The sequence below is a fragment of the Myiozetetes cayanensis genome, unplaced genomic scaffold, assembly GCF_022539395.1.
Source record: "Myiozetetes cayanensis isolate MyiCay16 unplaced genomic scaffold, myiCay2020 scf9, whole genome shotgun sequence".
In the NCBI taxonomy this organism is placed as follows: domain Eukaryota; kingdom Metazoa; phylum Chordata; class Aves; order Passeriformes; family Tyrannidae; genus Myiozetetes; species Myiozetetes cayanensis.
The window spans coordinates 32,347,792-32,371,531 of NW_026088185.1; the positions used below are offsets into that span (position 1 = coordinate 32,347,792).

Here is a 23,740-nt window from a genome sequence, read left to right on the forward strand (position 1 = left end):
CGGTTCGCGCTTCTCATTGGTTCTCGCTGCTGTCCGTCAAGGCGGCGGAGCCCTCCCGTTGGCCGGTGCGCTCCGGGCGGGCTCTCCCTCGCGTCAGCGCCGAGCGGCACCACTCCGCGGCAGCGCCGGGGGAGGGCGGCGCGCCGCTCATTGGCCCGCGCGGCTGCCCATCACCGGCGTTCCGAGCGGCCATTGGCGGCGGCGGCCGCCGGGGGCGGGGCTGTGTCCCCGCCGCGGCAGCAGCGGCAGCAGCAGGAGGAACCGGGCGGCGCTCGGCGCTGCGATCGCGCCCCGCGTGTGCGAGCAGAGGAGCCGCCCGGCGGGCGCCGCGGCCCGGGGGGAGCCGGGAAGGGCCGGGCAAGGAGCGCTCCGGCCCGGTGAGGAGCCCGCGGGGCCGCCGGGAAGGCGCTGTCGCGGGCGGGGGTCGCGGTGCGCTGAGGGAGGCAGCGGGGGCGGGGGGGCCGCGGCCGCAGTGCGCACAGCGGGGGCAGCCTGAGGGAGCGGCGGCGCGGCCGGGGCGGGGGTCGCGGCCCGGCGGGGACAGCCCGGCCCTCTCCCTGCCCTAATATAGCCAGGGCTGGCCGGGGAGCGGCACCCAGCGCTGGTCGTGCATTATGGATTTAGTATTTTATTTATTATTTATTTAATTTATTTTTTTTTTTTATTCCTGCTGCATGTTGGGCAATGCTGCGTGTGGATGTATCTACCATGTTATAATCCAAAGTGTGAGTGGACTCGGGAGCAAACTACGTCACAGGCTGGGTTTTTAGCGTCTGTTAATAACGTTTTTAAAATGAGTTTTCAGCACTGGAGGGTTTCACTTTGTGAGGAGGACGGGATGAGACAGAAAAAGGAGCGAGGCATCGCTGTTTCTTGCATGGCGCCTAAGAGTTATTCCGATTATTCACCTTAGGAGATTTGCACACAACCTACATGTCGGTGGATTTGTGTGATGTGTGTAGAAAGCTGGATTAGGAAGGCGATGGGGAAAAAAAAAAAAGAGTGGTGCACACTTTGCTCGGGGGGCATGGCCAGATAGTCTAACCTACTGTAGTGTTTGGTGTTCTGGGGTGGGTTTGTTAATAGTCTTCATTTTTAATTTTGATGCCCCCTTCTCGTTTACCCGAAGAGACATCTTGTGTGCTCCACGCAGAAGAGGGATTTTTTCCCTCGCCGTGTCTGACATTGGCCCTTTAGCATTGAGACTTTCACCTGCAGATTTTAACGGCGTTGCTTTTTCATGTCTTGTCTTCTGCAAGGAGTGATGTCTTTGGGACCTTGCTTTTTGCCTGAACGTTGAGCAGCAATCTTACAGGGCAGGATGTCTTGTGAATGTTCGACAGTAAATCCTTATTCCTAGTCTAAGTGAAAGCAACAATGAAGTTCTGAAATTATTTTTCAAAATATTCAAACAGTTTGCTCTTCGGGAGAAACAAATGCCAGTGGAAACACTGTTTTTTCGATAGTCTTCCATTGGCTGGAAGATATTATAATATTGGCATACACTTAATATTAAGCATTTTTCCACAGCAAGTACTGTGATGTCAAGTGGTTGAGGTTTTTTTTTCTAGGAATTTATAGATTGTAATCCTCAATTTAAAGAAGTTCCAATGGTAAAGATAATGTCAACACTCGTGTCTTTTTAAATCTTGGAAGATGAAAATTGTAGTACTTGTAACTGCATTGCTCAGTCATTTTTTATTTGACAAACTGTAATTTGCTATCAGGATCAACTACTGCTTTTCTTAGGAGTGACTAAATTGACTAAATACCAGTATTTTTGTGGGGTGTGCAGTGTCCTGGGTTAGGTTTGGTAGCAGTTTTCCAGAAAATATTTGTTAAATATTTGAGAGGGGTCAATCACTAATCTGTTGCAGTGGTCCTCTGTTTATAATTTAATTTTGTGTCTCTGTTAAGAGGAATAAAGGAGAATTTGAGAAGACTGCTACAGCTACTTTGCTCTTTCTCCTCTTAAGCACAATTAATTCTATGTCTTTTTTTCTTCTTTTAGGTTATGTTAAGGTTTTGGGTTTCATTTCTTGTCATGTTTCAGTATGTTTGCCTTACACCTTAATCTTACTTACTTTGTATTTCTTGCTTAAAGTCTGTCTGTGAAACTGCTTAAACCGTCCCAGGTGGGGTGCTTTGGGCACAGCTCTGGGCGTGACACACAAACCCCAGAGTTTTGGGCTCTTTCAGGTGAAAGGCGCTGTCACTTTGCTACAGTAACCTCTGTTAATTCAACTCCACGTCTTTGTATCACCACGTTCACTCATTTACCTCTCCCCGGAGTTAATTTGACTGCAGGAGATGTAGCGCCGTATTTTATTTTTCTTTTAAATACAGTGACATGTTTAAGTTTCGAGGTGCTGTTTCCCAGCTTTTAAAGGTAGTTGATACAGTTGCATTTGCGGGGAAAATGGGCCCTCTGGCAGCGTGTTCGCAGCGAGGGAGCTGTCAGGTGATGGATCGGTATAAACGTGGCTGCAATGTGCTATACAGCGCGGTTTTATAAGCATATTTTCGTATATATATATATATATATTGACAGCGTGGCTCAGTTCTGGTGAGCCGGACAATTCGGCACTCCAACTTCTACCACCTGCATAAAACCAGCAACACCTTTGGATATCCCGGTCGGCTGAAGTGTGCTGGCTCTGAAATGTTCCGGCACAGCCGAGCTCTCGTTTCACAGGTGCGAGCAGAGTTGAGCAGCAGCCGGTGAATGCGGAGCGCGGTAATTCAGGGGTGTGACAGCTGAGGAGCTCTCCGTGGGAGTGGGAGAGGATCCTCTAGTGCCGGCACCGCTGGGCTCAGGGACTGCACAAGTGTTGGGAGCAGCTTTCCCGGGGCCATCCCACCTGGTAGTGGCCGGATAGGATTGACCCAGGGGTTTTGTTGACCGCTGCATTCCAAACTGCGCCTTTTAGTGCCGGAAAGATGAGGCGTTTGGCGAGGCAAGACCTGGATGATAAGGTCATTCACATCGTGTTCCTTAGGCGAGAGGGATCGCTGGGAATGCCTTAATGTGGTGCTCGCTCTGGACGATGGGAAGCATCTTTGCAAGCCCATTAAAGTAGGGTTTACGTGTTTCTTTGTGTTTCTTTGTGTTTCTTCGTTGACTTTTCTCCGAGGTGATGGACCGATGTGCTGTGTAACAATGTTAAGAGATTTTTTGGAGGTGTTGGGAAGCTCTGTTTCCAGGAGATCGTAAGTCAGCAATGGATTATGATTGACTATTGTTGGGAAAACGTCACTTTTGGCCTGCCTGTAATCTCCTTTTGATTTCGTAACTTTTTGAAGGAGTGCTTTAGAGGAAAGAATGTCTGAAACCAGATTTATGGAAGTGCAGCAGCCTTAATTACAGAACAGCCTGCACTGCTACTCTTGTGTGTGAGTGAGTCTCCTACAGTTCAGTGCATGTATTATGAGAATCCTGTCAACCTGTCACTATGATATGTACTCTTCTCCAATATATAGAATTAAATTTCCAAAAATATTAAATTTGATTATTGCATGTTCCTATCCAGACTGCTGCAGCAAAGTGGGATGCCTGTGGAATGCTTATTCCAGGGTTTCTTTTCTGCTCTTTATCTTGGGTCTCTGTAAGGGAATGGGCCATTATCTCTGAAGGCCATTATCTCTTAGGGCCATTATTTTTTTGCAGCCACTGGTTTCTGCTTAAACACTTCTATGCTACATTGTTCATCTCTCTTTTTTCATCTGCTGCTAATTTTCTGTTCTTTTATCTCCTTCCCAACATCAATTACTATTGTACTTTAATCTGTAACTCAAATTTGTGTATAAAATGGAATTCTGTCCTTTATTTCACACTCTCTCCTCTGCCCCCTCCCCAGGTTCGTTAGTAAGTTTGCACTGCCGTGTGTGAAAGCTCTTTGTCCCGCGGTGGATACAATGGGCTGAAGGCTGAAGCTTGTCAGGACAAGTGTCCTAAATATCATGAAAGCTATGGCTAAACAGCTCAGCATAGTTGCTCCTTGGTTTTGGAAGCGTAGTTTTGGATAACTTGCATTACTGGGTCAAAAAATAACGTCTAAAAGGCGTGAATGCAGAAGGTGTCATTGCTGGGTTTGGTTTGGCACAAGTCTGGTGCTGAGTTTTGTATTTTTCAGTGCAAGGGTTGAGGTGTGACAGCTCTCTGTAGGTGTCCAGCTGAAGCCTTTTAATTCACATTACCGTGAAGCAGGACGTAATCAGATGCACTCCTGGCAAATAGCTGCCCTTGTGAAAGAGGCCATCATGTTGTCACAGCCTTGACTTTTTGGTTCGTGCCCTCTGTCACCTCCTCTGGTCTGTAAATGAGCTGTTGTTGGGACGAATTTCCCAACTTTTAGCCGTGTGAGATGTAGGTCTCTTATTCTGTCAAATAGAAACCTGTACTGGGAGGTTTGGAGGAGCAGTTTTAGCTGGCAGATGGAGGGGATGGTGACTGGAAGTGAGATCAGTGACTTCTTTAGCGCAGCTGAATCTGGAAAGGGCTGTTGGTTGTGCAGCTGGGGAGTGAAGTTCAACCCAGTCCAAGTGTTCCTGCCAGCAGCAGACTGGGGAGTGTTCTCACAGTGCTTCCCCGTGGCAGAGCTTTGGGCACAAAGGCCTCCTGCTGGTGGGGAGTATTCGGGAGCAGTTGCACCATTGACCGGTGCTGGATCCATGAGCAGATTTCCATCTGTTGTCGTGTTTGAAGCGAGCTCAGAAGAATTCTGGATGTTCTTGTGGAGATACCGTAGGACTTCTGAGAGGCACTGGAAAATTGCTGACCCTTATAACTTAAGCTTTGATCAAATATTCAGGTTTTGTACCCAAATGCTGCAGTAGCAAAATGAGTAAATTGGGTATCATAGCAGGATTTGGAACATTTCAACAGCAGGTACAGAACAAAGCCTTTTTCCTCTAAAGCATTGTTAATCTCTCAATCTTTTGGATGAAGAGCTACATTTCAGGTTCAGTGTGCTCTGTAGCTGTTTGAAGAATAAAACTTGCTGCAAGGATTAGGTTCTTTTTCTGCCTTTCTTTTCTAATCCATTCCATAACCTTGAGCAAGAACCAAATCCTCGCCAGTTTGTGCCTTCCCTCAGAAGTAGCTCTGTTGATTAGCAAAGCTACTCAGGGTCAGTACTGTGACTCAAAATAAGACCTGGCTTGCCGTTGATGGATCCTTATCTTTGTCCACTGGGGAGTCTGACTATTCCTGAACAAAAACTTTTGCCTAATGGCTTTCCAAGGGAAAACCGAGGGAAGCTGAGAGATTTTCTTGTGTTGGTGACAATTGGATACTCAGAGTATCTGCCCAGTAGTTTTACTGTTAGAATTGACTGTAATGAGTCCTTGATTTTTACTCAAAATGAAGATTTTTGGATGTTGTTGTTTCTTCTTGTTAAGTTTTAAGCACAGCAAAGTGAACTTTAATGCATTTTCCTGGCAATAATCTGTCAGAGGGATTCTAGGTGTGTGTTTGGTTGCACATTGTGTTATTGTCATGGAAAAATAAACTACTCTTTCCAGGCTTTGAAGTTGTACCACAAACCAGTGCCCAGTGTTGGTTGAGGTGTCACCCCTGTGGTATGGAGTGGGAGGAGGAAGAGGACTTCCAGGACTGGAAAGCCCTTCAGTGACTTTATGGAAGCTGCCCTAGGAATGCTACTGCCCTCTGCTTAGACTTGTGCTCTAACCAGTGGGATATGGATCTTTCACACAAACTGGTGTGTTCATTTATGATTAACATGTTATGATTTTCATCCTAATACTTTGTGTGGTAGGGTTTTGTTTCCCTCTGGCTTTGAATGTTGATTTCTGGAGAGGAACACCTACATTGATGTGGGCATCCTTGCTACTGGGAGAGGCAACCAAGTCCACACTGAGCTTATCTAGAAATGATTCCAATACAGAAGAGCCTTCCTCCAGGGTAATAAACAATACTATGTTTTGAGGAAGATTTCTGAGCTCCAGATGGTACCATTGGACTGAATTCTTAGGACAGTGGTATGAAAAGAATAAGTGATGTTACTGGGTTAATGCAGTTATTGCAGTGTCTGGTATTCCAGTCCTTACTGAGACTTGCATATCCAAATAGCAGTGGAACACAATCAGCTTTTTATCTGGCCAGTGTTAAATCAGGATTTGTGTGTCTTCCTTGGTCATAGCAGTGCGAAGGCTTAAAATTTCTATGTTCTATAAAGATCAAGAAATGTAAATGTGAAATGTGTAGGTATTCTTTCCTTTTTTTTTTTTTTTTTTTTAATGTTAGTTTTTAATCCCATTTTCCAGTATGCTATGAAATATAGGTTAATTTTAAGCAGGAGAGAGTTTAGTCCATTTTTGACACATGGAATGATTGGGGATGGAGACCTTGACAAGATCTTTCAGCTCTGGTCAGACAGCGTGTGAATTCAGGCGTGTTTGAGGCCAGGGGTGACAACGCTGACTGAGATCAGAGTGGATCTGAGGGGTTCTTAGTTATTTTGTGTCTCCCTGCTGCAGAAGGGCAGCAGAGTGTCCTGCAGATCCTTCCTGCCCTGGCTGGTGTCTGTATCTGATGGACTGAGCGGCTCCTGATAGGACAAGGCAGAAAGTCCCGGTGTGTGACGTTAGCAGGCTCGGAGCTGCAGTGCTGCTCATCACTTATTAACCTCGAGGCTCTGGTGTTTGCAGCACCAGGAGTTGTTCCCTGGGTCCATATTTTATTCATGTCCACATATGCTGCAGTTACATGTTCTGATGGCAGTGATTCCCAGACTTCTGGACTCTGAAGGCAGAGTGCCTGGGGACTATATATAGGTTAAATGTAGGCATGGCTTCCAGAAGGAAGATGGATTCTCACATATGTCTGGTAAGACAGACTCCCATATCAAATGTGGGAGGACATCGAATCGATTTTAAATTATTCTTCGAAATTTTTGGACATAAAGTACAAGTAAGTGGACTTGCTCCAGTTTCTTTGGATTCTCAGACAAAACCCTTGCTGATGCTGAGGAGGCTTTGGAACAGGCTGATGGAACAAAAAGGTTTTCAGCTGGTCCCCCAGATGGACTCTGGGCCACCCAGGCACCTTGGTACTCAACAGCAGTGATTACCAGCAAAATAATGGAATGCTTGTGGACAGCAATGCACCTGAATGCACTTTGCACTGCCTGAACGTGCCTGAAGGCTGAAGGGAGAGACTCGGTGGGTCATCTAGTTCAGTCCCTCCTTGTTACAGGAAATCGTGCTTTTATAACCCTGGCACGCTCCATCTTCCATGTTAATTAAATTGCCAGCTATCTTCTTGCCTGCTGAGCAGCAGTTGTAAAATCTGGTTCTGTGATATCTACTGGCCTCCAGCCTGGCTGGCTGTGGAAAACTTAGAGACACATGGTTTTGTGGAAGCATTTTCCTCTAGATTAAGTAGCTCTTCTCGCCATCTGTTATCTGCTACAGCCTCAAGAAATGATGTTTTCCATGCAAGTTTTTATCAGTGCAAATGCCATCTTCCATATAAGGTCTCAGCAGGGCTTTATTAGAATGGCATTTATAGTTCTGTAGCTTTCCTGAGAATGAATTGAACGGTGGTTACATCTTTAAAATATAAATTTTGTTAATCTCCATTTTGTTAATCTCCATCTACTTTATCCATTTCCTGTGTAATGCTACCTATAATTCAAATAGATTAGACCTCCTCCATTTATTTTTTTCTAGGAACTGTTACTTTATTAAATAGAGCACTTTGGCACAATCTCTGCTACACATGTTTTTCTGTCATTTTCCATTGACTTTGGTGCCTTTGATTCATTCTTTCCTTTAAAATTTGTTTAGAAGTCAGGCATACAGTTATTTTTTTCCAGGTATTTAGTACTGTGCTTTTCATTCTGACATCAAATGATCCATCGTGTATTTTGTACCGTTAAAAAAAAAAATCTCTGCTTTGGGGTTTCTGATCTGATGAGAGATTTCTAATTCTCTGCAGTTAGTGGGTATGGTGTCTTCAGCACTTTGTGAATCTTATTTTTCCTTTGACTGCACCCTCTCAGATTCAATTTCAGATGTATTACAGTGGTTTTCCTGGGTACTTTTTCTGTTTCCATGGATAATGAACTTCTTGTTTGCAAGGTCTGACTCGGAGTGGTAACTTCTGTTTCTGACTTCCAAGGCTTACCTTGTGGTTGGTCAGTGTGTTTTGGGGTGGGCTTTATTATTGGGTTTGTTTGTTTGTGAGGTGTTGTTTGGTTGGGATTTTTTCCCCCTCTTCCTCTGCATTTATTCTTCCATCTGAATTTGTGGTTATTCCTTTTAAAGGGCTTTAATTCCTTCCCAGCCTCTTCTCCCTTTGTCCTAGTGAGGGAAGTTCCATGGGTGTTTTAGAGAATTCTTAAATGCTACTTAAAACTCAGCAACTTATTTTAATATATATTAATGTAACTATATTGTATGTCTGGATAAGGAAATGAGACATCAAGGCCAGCCTGATTATCCCCAATCCCTGGATTGTTGTGGCCTAAGATTATGTCAAAGTCCCTGTCCTGAATTGCCTGTAAAGCAAAGCCTTCTGCTCAGAGAAATAATTATTAATAGACATTCCATTAATTATTAATAATCCTTTGCTTGAATATTCTGACTACATGAATCATGCTCTTAAGGACCCGTTTGTTCAGTGGTGGAAAGGAGTTAAAACTTGCTGTCTCTCCAGACCATCCCCTTTCCTTATCCCACCTTTGGTCCCCCAGGGAATGCCTGCAGCACTGGCCTCCTGCTCTGCTCACACTTCCAGGACATGCTGGGTAAAGGTTCATGCAGGCTGTAAATGAACACCCTTCAAATGTGAAAAATCTGATTTTTCAGAAAGGTTTTTCTTTTCCTGTCCTTTTAAGCTCTGAAAACCTTTGTGCCCCCCAGACCTGGCTGTGCTCAGCTGGGGAATGGAGCATTGGATAGGTGCATTTTGAGGGTGGGTTTTTTTTCTCCTGTCAAATTTGCCATGGCTTGGACGTGTAATCTTAGAGGTATTTTTAAAAGAAACAATTGTGCTTATTTTTCATTTCCCTCGTGCCTTTATGCTTGTCCATAAAGTAGTTTTCCAGAACCTTTTCAAATAAATTCAGTAAGTTCTAATGCACTGCCTTAGTTTCTCATCTGAGTGGAGTTACAGAGATCCTTTAGAATACCTAAGCTTCCAGGTGGCAGTATTTGTCCTATGTTTATGCTTTTTTGTAATGTTAAATTCTTCATTAAGTGTAGTTTTCCTTCTCCCCTCTGCTCTAAAGAGAGAGACAGCATTTGATTTGGGTACGTTTCTGCAATGCAGAGCCTCTTATTTCAGTGATGGTACCCTCACAGAAGATTGGTGCTTGCTGTAAATGCTGGCATTGACTGACCCCTCTGCTACCTGAGCAGGTGAAATGTCTGCAGGGTGTGAGCTCCGGAGTGATGCTGTGAGGCTGTCTCAGGAGCAATCAGCTCCAGTGTCCCTTGTGCCTGAGTGCAGGCAGTGCAGCTGCTGCTCTGCTGCTGCTCCCGGGCTTTCAGCAGTGTTCCCAAGGATGCTGCTTTTCCTCTGGTCTGCCCTGTTGCCAGGATCTGCAGTTCTGAGCTGCAGGGTCATGGTTAAACAGCTGTTCCACGAGGCCATCCTGTGAGCGGGGTAAATTGTCTTCTCACCTGCCTGTGAGCAGAGGGAGGAACAAAGGAATTCACGGGATTCAGCTGCAATGCAGGGAACTGCTCAGCTCTGGGTGTTAAACCTGTTCAGGCTGAAGCTGCTGCAGAGGACAGAAGCTCATTTATAAACAATGCAGGAAGACCAGCTGTAAGAACTGGATACTTTAATCTTCTGTGAGTTAGACTGTTCCACTGAGCAGTTCTGGATTCCACAGGAAACTGCTTTACTAGAACCTGATTGAGGAAGCTTTGCTGACATGGAACTCTTTGCTGGCAAAACTTAGCCAGGTGTCAAATTGCTGTTGTGAGATTTCCCTGGGTGAACTGCAGTTTAAACCCAGTCCTGGCTGTCTGGGAGTGTTCACATCTCTCCAGCTGTCACACCATGACAAGGCAATTTAATGTGTAACTTGTCCCAGGGCTTGTCCTCAAATTAATGCACGTCAGTTGAAAATCAGATAAATGAAACAATTGTGTGTAGTAAAAAATAGAATAATGGAATTGTTTTGATTGGAGAAGACCTTTAAGATCATGAAGTCCAACCATTCCCCCAGCACTACCAAGGCCACCACTTACCCGTGTCCCCAAGTGCCACATCTACACGTCTTTTAAATCCCTCCAGGGGTGGTGGCTCCACCAACTGCCCTGGGCAGCTGTGCCAGTGCTTGACAACCCTTTCCATGAAGAAAAGCTTTCCTGATATCCAAAGTAAATCTCCCCTGGTGCACCTCGAGGTCATTTCCTCTTGTCCTGTTGATTGTCACCTGGAAGCAGAGCCTGACCCCCACCTGGCTCCACTCTTCTGTCAGGGAGTTTAGAGAGTGAAAAGGTCTCCCCTGAGCCTCCCTTTTCTCCAGGCTGAGCCTCCCCAGCTGCTCCTCACAGGACTTGTGCTCCAGAGCCTTCCCTTCTCTGGATGGCTTTCTTCTAGTGAGGGGCTTCGTGGAGAATTAAAGGGTATTTATCAAAATGATATCAAATAATGAGACTATCCATCTTTCTCTGTGTTTTGGGAACTGGTTTTAGTGGTGTCAGCTGTTTGTAAGGCAGCCCTGCAGTTCTCTGGTGGCATGTGAATTTATATTTCAATACATAGACCATGTTAATCTTGGAAAACTGGGAACTTTGCTTAAAATAACTGCAAATCTTACTATTTTATTGCTGTTTGAAACAGAGATCCGTGACAAGAAGCCCCAAAGGTGGGGCAGGGTTTTTTCATATCTTATTACAGTATCTCAGGGAACTCACAGGGAGAAAGAGTTCAGTCCTAGAATAATGTAAAATAGTTATTTTTTCTGTCAAAAAGAAGAATGTTCCAGCTGGCCTTGTCCAGATCCTCCAAGCCATTGCTGACCAGCTGATGAGAGACTTGGTTGGAAAGCCAGGTGATGGAATTTATGTTAGTTAGTAGTATGTGGACTTCTCAGAGTTGAAAGTTTTTAATTAACAAAAATCCTGCCAAATCTTGCTACCACTGCTTTTGAAATGCCATAATAGACTATCTCTTGACTATCCATATAAAAATATCCCCCCAGAGCATTTTATTTCTGGCCAAATCCCTGCTGTGGATGTGCACGATGGATAAAGCGTGTCCAGTTCTTCTCAGTTAGTCTGATCCTTACTTCATCATTGCCAGGATCTGTTCCTGTCCTTCTGGAATTGCTGTTGAATCTGTACAAGGAGGATCTTGGATAGAAAATTAGATCTAACTTTAGCTTAGAAAAACTACTTTTTTTACATTGTGTGACAGTATTTTATGCAAAGTAACTGTTTATGCCTCTTTAGGTAGAGCTTTTGTGTTCAGAGCAGGGGTCTTGCCTTACAATATCATGTTCAAACAATAAAAAGAGGTGCATGTTTAGAACTCCAATAAATATCCCAGACTAGGTAAGTAGTATTTCCGTTTGTGGTGGTGCAATAAGGCTGTTGCTTTTCTAAATCTCACCATTCAGGATTACATATAAATAATTCAGTCAGGAGTTGGAGATCTTTGTATATTGCCACCTGCTCATTATTCAGAAATTCTTGTTACAGTCTGCTGTTGCCCTGGCAACATTCTGAAAATTAGTGTTGCATCTATGAAAAAGCTTTTGTTTGTCTAGCAAAGCCCACTATCCAATCTGGATTATTGCAGGCTGCATCTCCAGTGACGACTCCAGGTCCCAGCCCTGGCTGTTAAAAAAATAATGATTTCCTTTTATGTAACATTAATTGAAAACTATTATCTTTTTTTTTTTTTTCCTAACTAGTCATAACTAATTAAGTATGATGCTGATTTTGCCTAAAGTCCCTTTAGGGTTTGCTGATGGCATTGTCATATCTGAGTGGAGATGCTTGGCTGTGCAGATGTGCAAGAAACGAAACCAAAATCACATGTTGACTCCTGGTGTTCTTTGGGACCCCTCTCTGTCTCTCCTCCCTCCTTTCTCCTTCCCCCTGTTGACTTTACATGAAAATCAGATCTTGTTTAACCTTAAACCCTTTGGAATTCAGAAAGATCTTCCTTTGTGCTTATGAAGTTGACCTGAGACAAGTTTGGGGCAGGAGGTAACAAAGTCCTTGAGGCTGCTCGAGCCGCAGCTCCCGAGAGTGTCACCTGCAGCTCTCACTTTAGCTTGGACATATTTACCTCAGAAGGTTTGCTTTTAGAACAAAACTGAGGAGTAGAACTGAGAAGCTGGATTTTATTTTTCCAAGAGAGAAAAATTCATTGAAAAACAACGTTTAAAAATTATCCTGCTTTCCAAACCCTCTCTGTTGTCCTGAAGCAGGAGAAAAGCTCCAACCCTTTCCCCTACCCCTCTCTCCTGTGTGGTTCAGATCCTCCTTCTGGGTTGTGCTGCCTTTTGCTTGACTCAACCCTACAGTTCCTCTCATTCCTTTTTGTGTGGGTGGGAAGTAAATCACACCTGCTGGGACAAAGTTTGCTACTCTTGTCTTCTTTGACCTGTTGATTTTCATATTTTGGGTTCCAGAGAGTAATCGAGGCCTCTGGTACATCAACAAGCTGGAGCCAAACTCCACTCTAGGAAAATACGGCTTTGTTCAGACTCTTACATCTCCCTTGGTCTCAACTAATGTGCTCCTTGGTCTTTTGCCTCTGAGGTACTTGAGGGTGGAAATTAATGAGAAGTTTTGTGGTTTCTGAGGGGTTTCTCAGTGCCTGCAAAGTCCAGGTAACATTGCTGTTTTCAAGAACTGGCTGCTTTGGGTTTATAGTGATCTGAAGGGTGTTTAATCCTGGCAACTGCTAACTGAGGACAGAGTAAATGTTAAGCTGTGGGGAAGGACAAGGAACAACTGAAGGAAGGGAAAAATGTGGGATTACAACTGACTTGCTCATCGTGATTCCACCTGAAGCTCCCTGCTCTCCTCTTTTCTTGCCTTTGGGCACCTGGCACTGAGGGCCTGTTCCCTGCTCTAGTTGTTTAAAATGTTTGGGTATAATAACACAATTTCTTGTGCTACCAAAACACAGAATTTTGCAAACATGAGTTAAGTCTCATTGTTTGGGTTTTTATTATTTTAGGGGTAGACTTTATATTATTTGGGAGCTTGTATTTCAACTTGTATTTCCTTTGCAGAAAATAACCCTGGCTTAGTATGAACAGTTCCTTACAGTTCTCTGTTCTCGTTTCTGTGTTCACAAAACCACTGGTCACTGTGACTTTTCACTGGAACAGACAAAACCTTGGCTTTTTTTTGGTTGCCTTGATAGTGGCTGTACCAGAACTTCCCATCCCCTGCCAGGTGTGACAGCTCCGTGTGAATTGCTCCTGAGTGTAGGACAGCATGGCTTCAAAATCAGGACAGCCTAAAGAATCAAGATTTGCCTATCCTAAACCTTGTGGAGACCGTAAAGTTTGGCTTATGGGGGAAAAAATTCCGTGGAGGAAAATGGAAGAATGTATCCAGGTAGAGAACACGAGTTTGTTGTGAGTGTTGGGTCTGAGGCAGGGATGTGGCTTTAAAGGTTTTCTGTGTTAGTTCAAGGTGGGACCTGCACGTGCCTGTCCCACTGTGCCAGTCCCCTCACTGCATCACTTGTGGGGGAGCCCAGAGGGAATTTGTCAGAGGTGGGGTTTTTTTGTGTTCAAAAGCTGCTTTTTCATTAAAAATCAAAGCACGGTGAGCCTCGTGTGGGTGAGAGGATGTTACAGATTCTGCTTGCAGGCACTGGGGATGACCTTAAACTCCAATCTGTCAGTAGCTTAATTTTCTGCTTATCTGATGCCTGGCATTTAGATGACACTGTATAAAACAATGCCTAGAACAGTCTGGGTTTAAACTGCAGTCCAGGAAAAAGCTAATATCCAGATATGAATGCAGAACCAGACATGGTGTGTTCATTAGGTTTGCATGAATTTATCATCTTGAGACTAAATTTAAATCTCTCCATTTTCTTTTATTTTTGTCAATAATGAAGTGGGTTGGATTGTGGAGAAGATGTGAAAGTCTTGAAAGGGTCATACACCCAGTTTTTAGAAGTGAATTTTAGAGTGAATGAGAATGCTCAGTGATAGGAACAGCTGAGGGTGAAAGGACAGAAATTACAGTGATAAAACACCTGACAAACCCAAGTGACTGTTCTTTAGTCTTGCTTTGTGATATATTCACTGCCCTGGTTTAGCAAGAGACGTTCCTCAGTTGTTTGCTTGGACTGCAGAAGCAATGCTTTGTTTCATTTATTGAACAGCAATGTTTTCTGTAGTTCTCAAAAATCAGGCTGTGGTTGAATGCAATCTGAGTGGTTCTTGTTCCAGATCATGGAGATAGGCCAGAACCTCTACTGCTGGTATTTCTTCTCACTTTCTTTTGCAACACAGAAAATTAGAAATATGACCTTTTACAATGTGTTCTAGTGTGCTTTCTAGCAGGAAAAGGAGAAGGTTTGGTGGTTTGGGGTTTTTTGGCTTCACTGAGCATGACTGTAAAGACCATAATTGAAGAAGTGAATGGCTACCTCAGTGCTGTAGGATCATCTTCCACCAGAATGTGCTTTCTCTTAAGTCTTCTTCACTCCCTGAAGAAAATAAGAGATTAGAGTTGCCTTGTTCAAGAAGTGAAGAACTAGACAGAATGGATCTTTTGCCTTCTTTACCTGGTCCCAAAAACTTCCCTTCTCACACTCTTAGTAATAGCTTTAATGAACTTTGAGAAATGCCAGGTTTAGTTGGTTGTTTTTTCCTTTCCAAAGTCTGCTCATGTGAATGTTGCTCCTCTTTAATTATTTAGAATTTCTGTACTCCAGGTAACACCAAAAGCTTACATATACCCAGAGATGCATTTGATATTTTTCTAGCAGATTGCTGCAATGAGTACCTGTAAAGAGATCTTTAATCTGGAATTCTGTGAATCCTAGAAGGATTTTTTTCAGCTTGCTTTTGTACTGTTCCTCCAGACTTGTGAATTGGCAGTAAGTTAATCATCAGCCACCAGCCCTACAAAGGGACCCACCAGGCAGGCACTGGCTCATTTGGTATCCACTGGCCAGAATGGATTTGCATTTTCAGTCTTTAAGGCTGCTCTGCACAGTCAGTGTTTTGGGGCTGTTTAAATTCCAGGCTTTAGCTTCAAGTCTACTGTATTTAGACCTGGACAGCACTTTACAGTAACCATGGCTGAACGGTGACTGGTTCCTAGGCAGCACTGAAATTGTTTCATTTATACAGGGAAGGGTGAGGATATATTTCATTTCTTAGAACAAAAATAAAAGCACCAGAGAAAGCTGTTTATTTTCACTTCATCGCTGTATCTGTCTAAACTGAGTTTATGGCTGAAAGGAATGAAATTGCAGTGCTGGAGCATTTCTGCCTTCTTGGAATCGAGAGGTTTTTATGTGGAGATGATATGAACTAAATACAGAATAAGCATTCACGACCAATCTGGAGTTACATCATTTCTCTAAGGGGAGAGATGAGTATATTTTTGTTCAATCAAATGTTTAAGTCTTACTAGCAGTTCAGATAAGACCCGTCTTGATTAGCCAGGTGGATGGAACTTGGTGTGGGCAGAAGGTGGTTTCATGTGATACTTTGCTGTGGGACAGACACTCTTAAGTGTCTCCCTTTCTCACATCACTGAGAAAAGCTGCTCTATTTCCTTTAGGTTTATAGATAAACTTCATCTTGGAATTGTGAGAAGTAGTTAAAGTACCCTGTTTTAGTATTTTTTAAGCTCTTTGTGTCTTTTTCTTAAATGTCTTTTGGTTGTTCCAGAGGCTTTTCAGCTTGTTCTCTATGAAACTTCAAAGAGCTGATTTTCTTTGTCATCTCTTCTTCCTTCTTCTGAAAGGAAAGCCTGTTGTAGTTAGAACATTTCAGTTTGTGAGCTGTGTGTCTCCTCCTCCAGGAGTTTGTGTCCTGCCTTTTCTGTCCTGAAAATGTACAAACCTGTAAATGCTGCAGCGAGTTACCTGTGCCTGAAGAGACTGGACATTGCAGAGCCAGTGGCACCTGCTTCCTGATACATCCTGGCTTACAGAGCAGGCTTTTGGCAGGTTGGATTTCTGTCCCTGTGTCAATATTCCTTTGGACGTTCTAAAGAGAATTTCCTTCAGGATGGTCCAGTCTCCTTTACTCTGAGTCAGACACTGGTTTGGAGGCACTTGATGGTGCCCTTTTGCCATTTAGTGAGTCGTGGAAGTTAGAGTTAAAAAGAAAAGAGAGAAAGGAAAGAAGCATTTCCACAATCTGCTGCTTTCAGTACAACTATCAGAGGGGATTGTTTTTTTTCAGGAAAATGATTTTGAAGAGGTGGTGTTGCATATCTTCACCCTTTTTTATCCCCTCAAGCCTAGAATCCTTCCTCCCTTAGCAAGCATCTGATTGCTTTTGGTTATCTCTTGAATATCTGTCTTGTATGTGTGATGTGTGCTAATGCTTTCAGATTTAACCTGAATTGAAACTTCTTACTTGCTTACCTATTTCTGAGCTTACAATGCCTGTTCTGTTAGATGGATTTTCAGCAAGTGTAAATGGGTGTGTTTGATAGCAGAGACCATTTATGTGTGTTTTGAGTTGAAGATCTACCAAGTCAGGGTTGCTCGTGCAGTTGTAAACCAGCCCTGAGTGCTCCAGCTCCTGTTTCCAGGATTTAAGGGTTTTTTGCTCTTCAGTAAACTAACTATTAAAATAATAATATTATAAAATGAAATAATAATTTAAGAGATACATCGAGGCGTTATTTTTACGCCGTTCAGTTGCAGTGGTTGTCCTGTTTCACACGTGTTATTTCCATGTTCATTTGCACACAGTTGCTTTTGGCGCTGTCTCTGTGTAAAGGCATTCACAGAGCTGAGGCCTCAACATCAGGTGGACATTTCCAGAGTACATTTCTGATGTGGGAACATTTCAGGTGATGAGATCCATTCACATTTATAATCCATCAGAGCAGACCGATACATTTGTGGAGGGGGAAAAAGGTTTTGCTCATGAGAAAGCAAACCCAGACCAATCTCTCCTCTCCTGTAGGATGAGTCTCCAGCACAGGAGTTACAGAAGCTCATAAAAGCCCAACTCTTTATAATATGTGAGTTATCAGAAGAATAAACCACATTTTTCTGAGGGGCAGTACAGGGTATAACAGCAGTTCATTGCTCAGTCCTGTTTCTCCCCTGGGTACTACTTTATTTCCCGTTTGGGCTGAGCTGCATCTCGTTGCTGATCTGAGTGATTAAGAAGATGCTCTGGGTGCTGTGGGGTGTGTGAGCACAAATCTGATTATAACAGGCAGCACACGCACACCCACGTTTGCCTGGTGTCGTGTGAGGGGACTGCTGAACAGATTGTTCTGCCGCTGATGTCACCTGTGGGACGTGTCCACGAGTTGGGAACTCTTCTCTTTGGCAGCAGTCAGAGTACAGGCCCTACAAGGAGTGGCTTGTGCACACAGGTTGATGGGGCACCATGTGTGACCTTACCTCGATCTACAGAGCTGCCATCTGCATCCCTGCAGCCATGGCTTGGCACGGGACACGGGAATGGGGAGCAGAGCACGTGTGCTAAGGGAGGGAGGGAGCTGTGGTTACAGGAGAGGCACAGCCAGCAGTGACACTGAACTCCCCACGCACAAGAGAAGTACCTGGTATTCCCAGAGCTGCCATCCTTCAGCTGAAAGGAAAAAAATCTACTTTTTTTTTTTTTTTTCTCATGAAGGAGCAAGGATTGATCCTTTTTGATAAGGTCAAGGATGACAGGCAAGATGTGGGGAGTGTGTGCCACTGCTGTGTGTGGGCACAAAGTCTGGGGGCTTTAAAGGTGGAGCACAGAGGTGGCAGAAGAGGGGAATGGCAAGAATAGAAAGATTTAGAGCTGTCCCAGGCTGTGGTGGTCTCAGTCCCATAAGATATTTTTATATGTATTTATAAAAATCTGGTTTGGTATTGAGACTGCTGCAGCCTGTGACAGGTCTAAAACTTCCTATGGTGGTTTTTGAGTTATTATTTTCTGTTTGTTATGTATTAGAAATGAGTGTGTTTGCATATATATATATATAAATAAACTGGAGGTTTTTTCCTACTCCTCTGTTTACCAAACATTTTTCTTCCTTATTTGTGTTCTGACGGTGGTGATGTGCCAGTCCAGAAGATCACCATGGCATTGCTGGTGCTGGTGACAGTGGCATTTGTCTGCTGGCACTGGGCAGTGACTGTGCTGGCTTCTTGAGCCGTGCTCACAAAGCCAAACCAAAGAAGTAAAACTGTCTAGGAAGGAAATGAATATCTTTAATGCGTGAATGCTTTTGCCCTACTTCTGTGTCACTGCAGAATTTCTCGGGGTGTGGGACAAACTTTCGCTTTGAGAGAGGTCTGGCTGTGAATGGGGGCAGTGATTAAATCTGTACAGCCATTTTCCAGCGTGAGAGGGCTGTGACTCGCTGGGGAGGCGCTCCCTGGGTGACAGTGGCAGTGACAGCAGCACTCCCTGGGTGACAGTGGCAGTGACAGCAGCACTCCCTGGGTGACAGTGGCAGTGACAGTGGTGCCCAGCTGTGGCTTTGCCGTTGTGTTTGGTTTCTCTTTCCTCACAAAAGGCGTTTTAGGCCTAATCAATCAACGAGAGGTCATTAGCATCCCTAAATCTCTTCTTTCTTTAATCATGGACTTGAAAAAGGTTTTTTCTTGTATCTTCTCATTTAATTATGGCATTCTTGCTAATTTTTATTTCCTTTGTATTCTGTTTGTGCAGGGTTTGGAAAACCATTCTAAATATCTCTGCTAAAACAGGACAATTTCCCAAGGTAGCAAAAATGGGAAACATGACTTTTTTTTTTTTTTTTTTTTTTTAAGTGTTACTGTTATCTCCATTCCAGTGAGGAAGTACAAGCAAGATTAATTTTTTTTATAAAGATAAGTTTTGAACTGAAAAATAGGTTTCAAATCAAAACACCAGCAGTATTTACAGGAGGCTGCATGAAAATGATTTTTTTTTTTCCTATGCAGGATGTTGGTGACTGTCTTATGTTGTGGAGCAAATATCTTTTTGTTGAGGCAACAACTAATTTTTGATGACTGTTAAGAAATGATGACACTTGATTCCATGAAGATTAGTAATTTAATTTTTACCAAGTTTCTGCACTATCAAAGCACACCTCAGGGCCCTGAGCACAGTCTTTAATCAGTGCTGGTGACTCCAGGAGTCCATTCCTAGCACTGTGGAAATTTGTGTGGCAGTTCTAGAGACACTTTTCCCTCTCGTTATTGATGGAAATACGATGGAAAAATGTGAACTTCCATGTTCTAAGAATAAAACCTGAATTATGCCTAAAAATTTTCTAGCTGCTGTGTACAGCTCTGGGTGGCTGTGTGCTAAATGAAATGGAGATTGGTGTTTGAAGGGCATCCATTGCAAATAGTCACAGGCAACGTTTTGGATTATTTACTTAAAATAACTGGGGGAAAAAATCAATCTTTCACTATTTTGAGGTTTTAAATTTGCTGCTGTATCCTGTGAGGACGTGTAGATTGCATGGCCTTTATTTGATGCTGCATGTTTTCTGCATGTAGTCATTGTTGTGTGCTTTCTGTGAGGTGTTTTGAGTAGCGAGATGATTTTTTTACTCCATCTGAAATGAAAATATTTGTGTACTCCTGTCCTGTTTCTAATATAGGAAAATTAATCAGTGCTGAGCAGAAAAGACTTGAAGATACCTTTGGTCAGCTTACAGCTTGATAATATTTTAAAAGTTTTTAATCTTTCTTATTTAATTTTTAAAGCCACTCAGGCTATACTTTATCGTGTTACAAACCCTCTGACATTTAATAAGCATCAATAACCTCAGAAAGGGAAAACCAGTTATTTTTTTCCCCAAATAATTATTTCCAATTGCCACAGAAAAAGCATATTGTTACTCTTCTCCTGTTCCATTTTAAGGCCTTAACACTAGAAATGAAGCTTCAGGGAATGATCTGTTAACAGTTGATTCTTCTGCCCTTTTTAAGAGCTGTTTTTAATTGGAAAGCTGACTATTTGATATTTGAAAACAGGCAGATGCTTCAGTTTTGGGTCCTTCACCTGACTGACTTTGTGACTTTAAAGGTATTAAATAGATACCTAGAGATAAATGTGAAACAGATTACATGGTGATTTATGCCGAGTTTTGTGCCATGTGGTATTACAGAGTGTGTTTCCTGGAATTGTCGGGAGCTTTCTAAATATAGAGCTGAAAAGGAGTGAAAAACTCGTGGGGAAAAGAACATGCAGGCTGACAAAAGGAGCTGATAAAGGATGATGGGTGAGGGTGGAATAGAAACCCGGGCATGGAGAGGGCAGCTTTGCTGGGCAGATGAAGGGGCTGGAAGCTGTGGGAGGTGCTGCTGTGGGCACAGGGACACGGAGCTGGGTGAGGAACAGCCACAGAGCTCCCAGAGCGGAGATCAGGAGCCAGAGGACTGGGTGAGGAACAGCCACAGAGCTCCCAGAGCGGAGATCAGGAGCCAGAGGAGCGTTGGTGCTGCCAGCTGGGTTTCTCTGGGTGATGACAGCCGAGCCAACAGTCTTGGTCAGCACAGTTGTTTCTGCAGAGCCTTTGCTGCTCCAGCAGTGTCATGTGAGGAGGGCATTCCTTCTTCACCTCCCAGGCCAGCAGAGCTGTGCTGGCAAGGACCAAAGGTGCATCATGTTGGATTTCAGGAGCTTTTGGAACAATTCTTCCCTCATGCCTTTAGACAGTCGTGTCCTCTGGGAGGGGAGAGGCTGAGCCACTCACCAGATGTGTTCTGCACTAACCTAAAGCTCAGCTCTCTCCGAGGTCTGGCATTTGGGAAAGGTTAATGCTGCAGCAGCGGGCAGGCTTTTGTCTGCCAACCTACATCTGCCCTGTGCAGATGCTCTCCAGGAGGCAATTATATAAAAAATTGCCTTTGGGGAACTGTTTTAAAGTCTGTTTCAGAAATTATTTTTCCCCCCTCTCTCCTTAAAGCTTTTTTAAAAAATAAAAAAGTGAGAACAGATCCTAATGGAGATACAACTTTAAGTAGTGCATAAACCATTTGAGATTATTATAGTTACCTTAATGAGAGTGGCCTGGCCGCAGAGCTGGGCTCTATAATAACAACATGCAAATGCAAGCCAAGTTGGTTTCCATCCACCACAGATTGTTCAATGCTGGGACTGTAATTCCATCAGAAACCCTGCATTTGTTGGAACTCGGACTTTCATTGTTCTTCATGTGTAGCTCCCCATGTCAAAACAAGGATTGTGGTGGGATTTCTTTTTTCCTTGGGGAGTATCCATTGTAGCAGGAATTACATCCAGGGGACTGTTTCATTTTCCACGAGGAAACCTTTAATTCCTGTGACGTCCTGGGCTCTGATTGTTGATATGCTAACAGTGCAAAGTGAGGTGCAGGAAGGGAGCTCACAGAACAGTGCCAGTGCTTTGTGCACAGTGGAACAGCCAACCCTCCTGAGGACCAGATTCCTCTGAAGAAGCACTTTACAGTGGCAGAGTTTATTCAGTGCACATTTCAAGCTTTATTTTTTGAGTCTGTGGATAAATTACAGCAGCAAACTCCACATAAGTACTTGAATGCTGCAGTTTCCTATCGATATGTAGAATAAAAGACTGCTCTAATCTTGCTGGTTGTTAAATTCTTATTCTCATTTATACAGCTACGTTCCTGAAGGAATTACCTTGTTACTCTTTGTCACTGTCAGCTCAGCATTCCCATGGCGTTCAGGAGTGAACTCACAGGAGAAGGTGAGGCAGGATTACAGAGCCTTAGACTATTGCTCAGAATTTCAAATAGAAAAGGAGGGGGAGGGATAGTTACTAATAATACACCTTGGCTTCTCACATGCCTATTCCTGGGAAAGGTGTCCTCTTTAGAAGCCTGTCAAGCATCCTATGAACAGTGCTGGTGTTCTATCTTAGGCCCTGGGTGTGCCAGAGAAGGGCACTGTGTTGTTCTTTCAAAGTATTGCAGAGCTTGAGCATGAAAATGTGTCAGGAAAGAAAAGGAGTATTTAAGTGATGGACTACAAGGCTGAGGGCAAATTTCATTTTTTCTTTCTGATATGAGAATTATTGTTGTACAAACAATACCCTGCACACCAGAGTGTGCTCAGGGCTGAAATGGGTGTTTGACAGGTTTGTTCTGGTGCCTCAAGTTTGTCCTTCCTCGCAGAGCAGTCCTGTGAGAGCCTTTCACTGGGCTGTCAGTTGTGGGATTTTCTGTCCTAATTGGAGGGATTTTTCTCAAGAAAATCTGCAAATGTCTTCTGCTAAAATTGGTGCTATTTCTGTCCAGTTAGTTTTTTAAATGATGCCTGCACTTGATAGTAGGACATCACTTGCACAGTCAGCAGGATGCATTCAGTCCTTAATTAATTTTGGAAGAGGTAGAGGAACTGCACATTATGTGTTTGTATTCCAATCTATCATTGTACTGCTTCTCTGAAAATCTGATTACTGAGTAGCTTGGTAAATTGAATCAAATAAGAGGTATCTTCTGATGCTAATGCAGTAAATAGCATTCAGTTGTTAAGTGATTAATGTAGAACTTCCAAACCTGGGTAAACAGCAGCACTGGGAAAAGCATAAATCTCTGATTTAAGTGTATTTAAGTCAGTGCAGCATGGATTCACTCGTACAGCATTTTCTGGTCCATAAATCTAAACAAGATTAGGGAATCTTTTTGGTTCATGCTTCAGAAGTGGATCAATTTCTCATTTATTTGTTATTAATAATTGTATAATCAAGAGCAGACCTGCACAATATCACAGTGCAGTAGGCAGGCTGGGAGTCTTGGCTCCCTGGTTAGTCATTTAATGGGTCTCAAACTTCAGCCATAAGATAACATGCAGAAAACAGGTGTGTGTTGCCTTCTCTGGAAAAAGGGAACAGCTGCCTCTGCATAATTCCAGCTTCTATTTCTCATAATTGTACAAATCTGCTTTGAATTTTCTGTGAGATGAATGGCAATCTTAAAAATCAGCTGCTCCATTTCATACATCCTGTGTGGTAGATTTTTAACCTCCTGGGCCACAGAAACACTGATTGAGAGAGGGAGAGCAAAATCCTGCTTTCAGCCCCTCTGGCTCATGGCTCTTGGATCACCTGGGAGCACAGCCTGGCCCCTTTGTGGCAGCAGAGTTGTTGCTCCCTCTGGAATCCTCCCTTACTCTCCAAGTCAGGATTTTCAAGGTTGGGGTGGGGATTTGCTTTGGTTTTTTCTTCTCCTTTCCTCTCCTTTATCACCTCAGGCAGTTTTCCTCCAGTCCTTTTGCTCCCTCTCTCCTAAGGAAAGTTTCCCAGGAGGGACTAATCTGTTCCAAATGTAGGTGCTGGTTGTGTTGTCCATCTTTGTCTCAGGACTCACCTGGGGGCTCTCAGAACATGCTGAGTTAGTTCTCTGGTAGGTTTGGGTGTCTGACTTGCCAAAGTTAACTGTGTGTGGACTGTGTTCCTCAAGAGCCAAGCAGCAGCTGGATGCAGGAATTCTCTCCTAGTTACACCCACAGCTTGTGTTAATGTAATGGTAAGATAATTTTGATTGACACCTTTCTCCTTAAGGCATCAACATTCTCCCCTTTCATCCGAACAAAGGAACATGTGTAAGTTTGTGAGTGTTTTTGGTTGGTGGGGAGAGT

General features: G+C 43.6%; 1 protein-coding gene across 1 annotated transcript in view; it reads left to right on the forward strand.

Moving 5' to 3' along the window:
• The first annotated feature begins 249 nt into the window (after positions 1-249).
• The window catches only part of R3HDM1 (R3H domain containing 1), a 76,224-nt gene continuing 52,733 nt past the window's right edge, over positions 250-23,740 (forward strand). The window contains exon 1 of the mRNA XM_050340411.1: positions 250-377. The gene's annotated coding sequence lies outside the window, so the exon portion shown is untranslated. The remainder of the gene's footprint in view (positions 378-23,740) is intronic.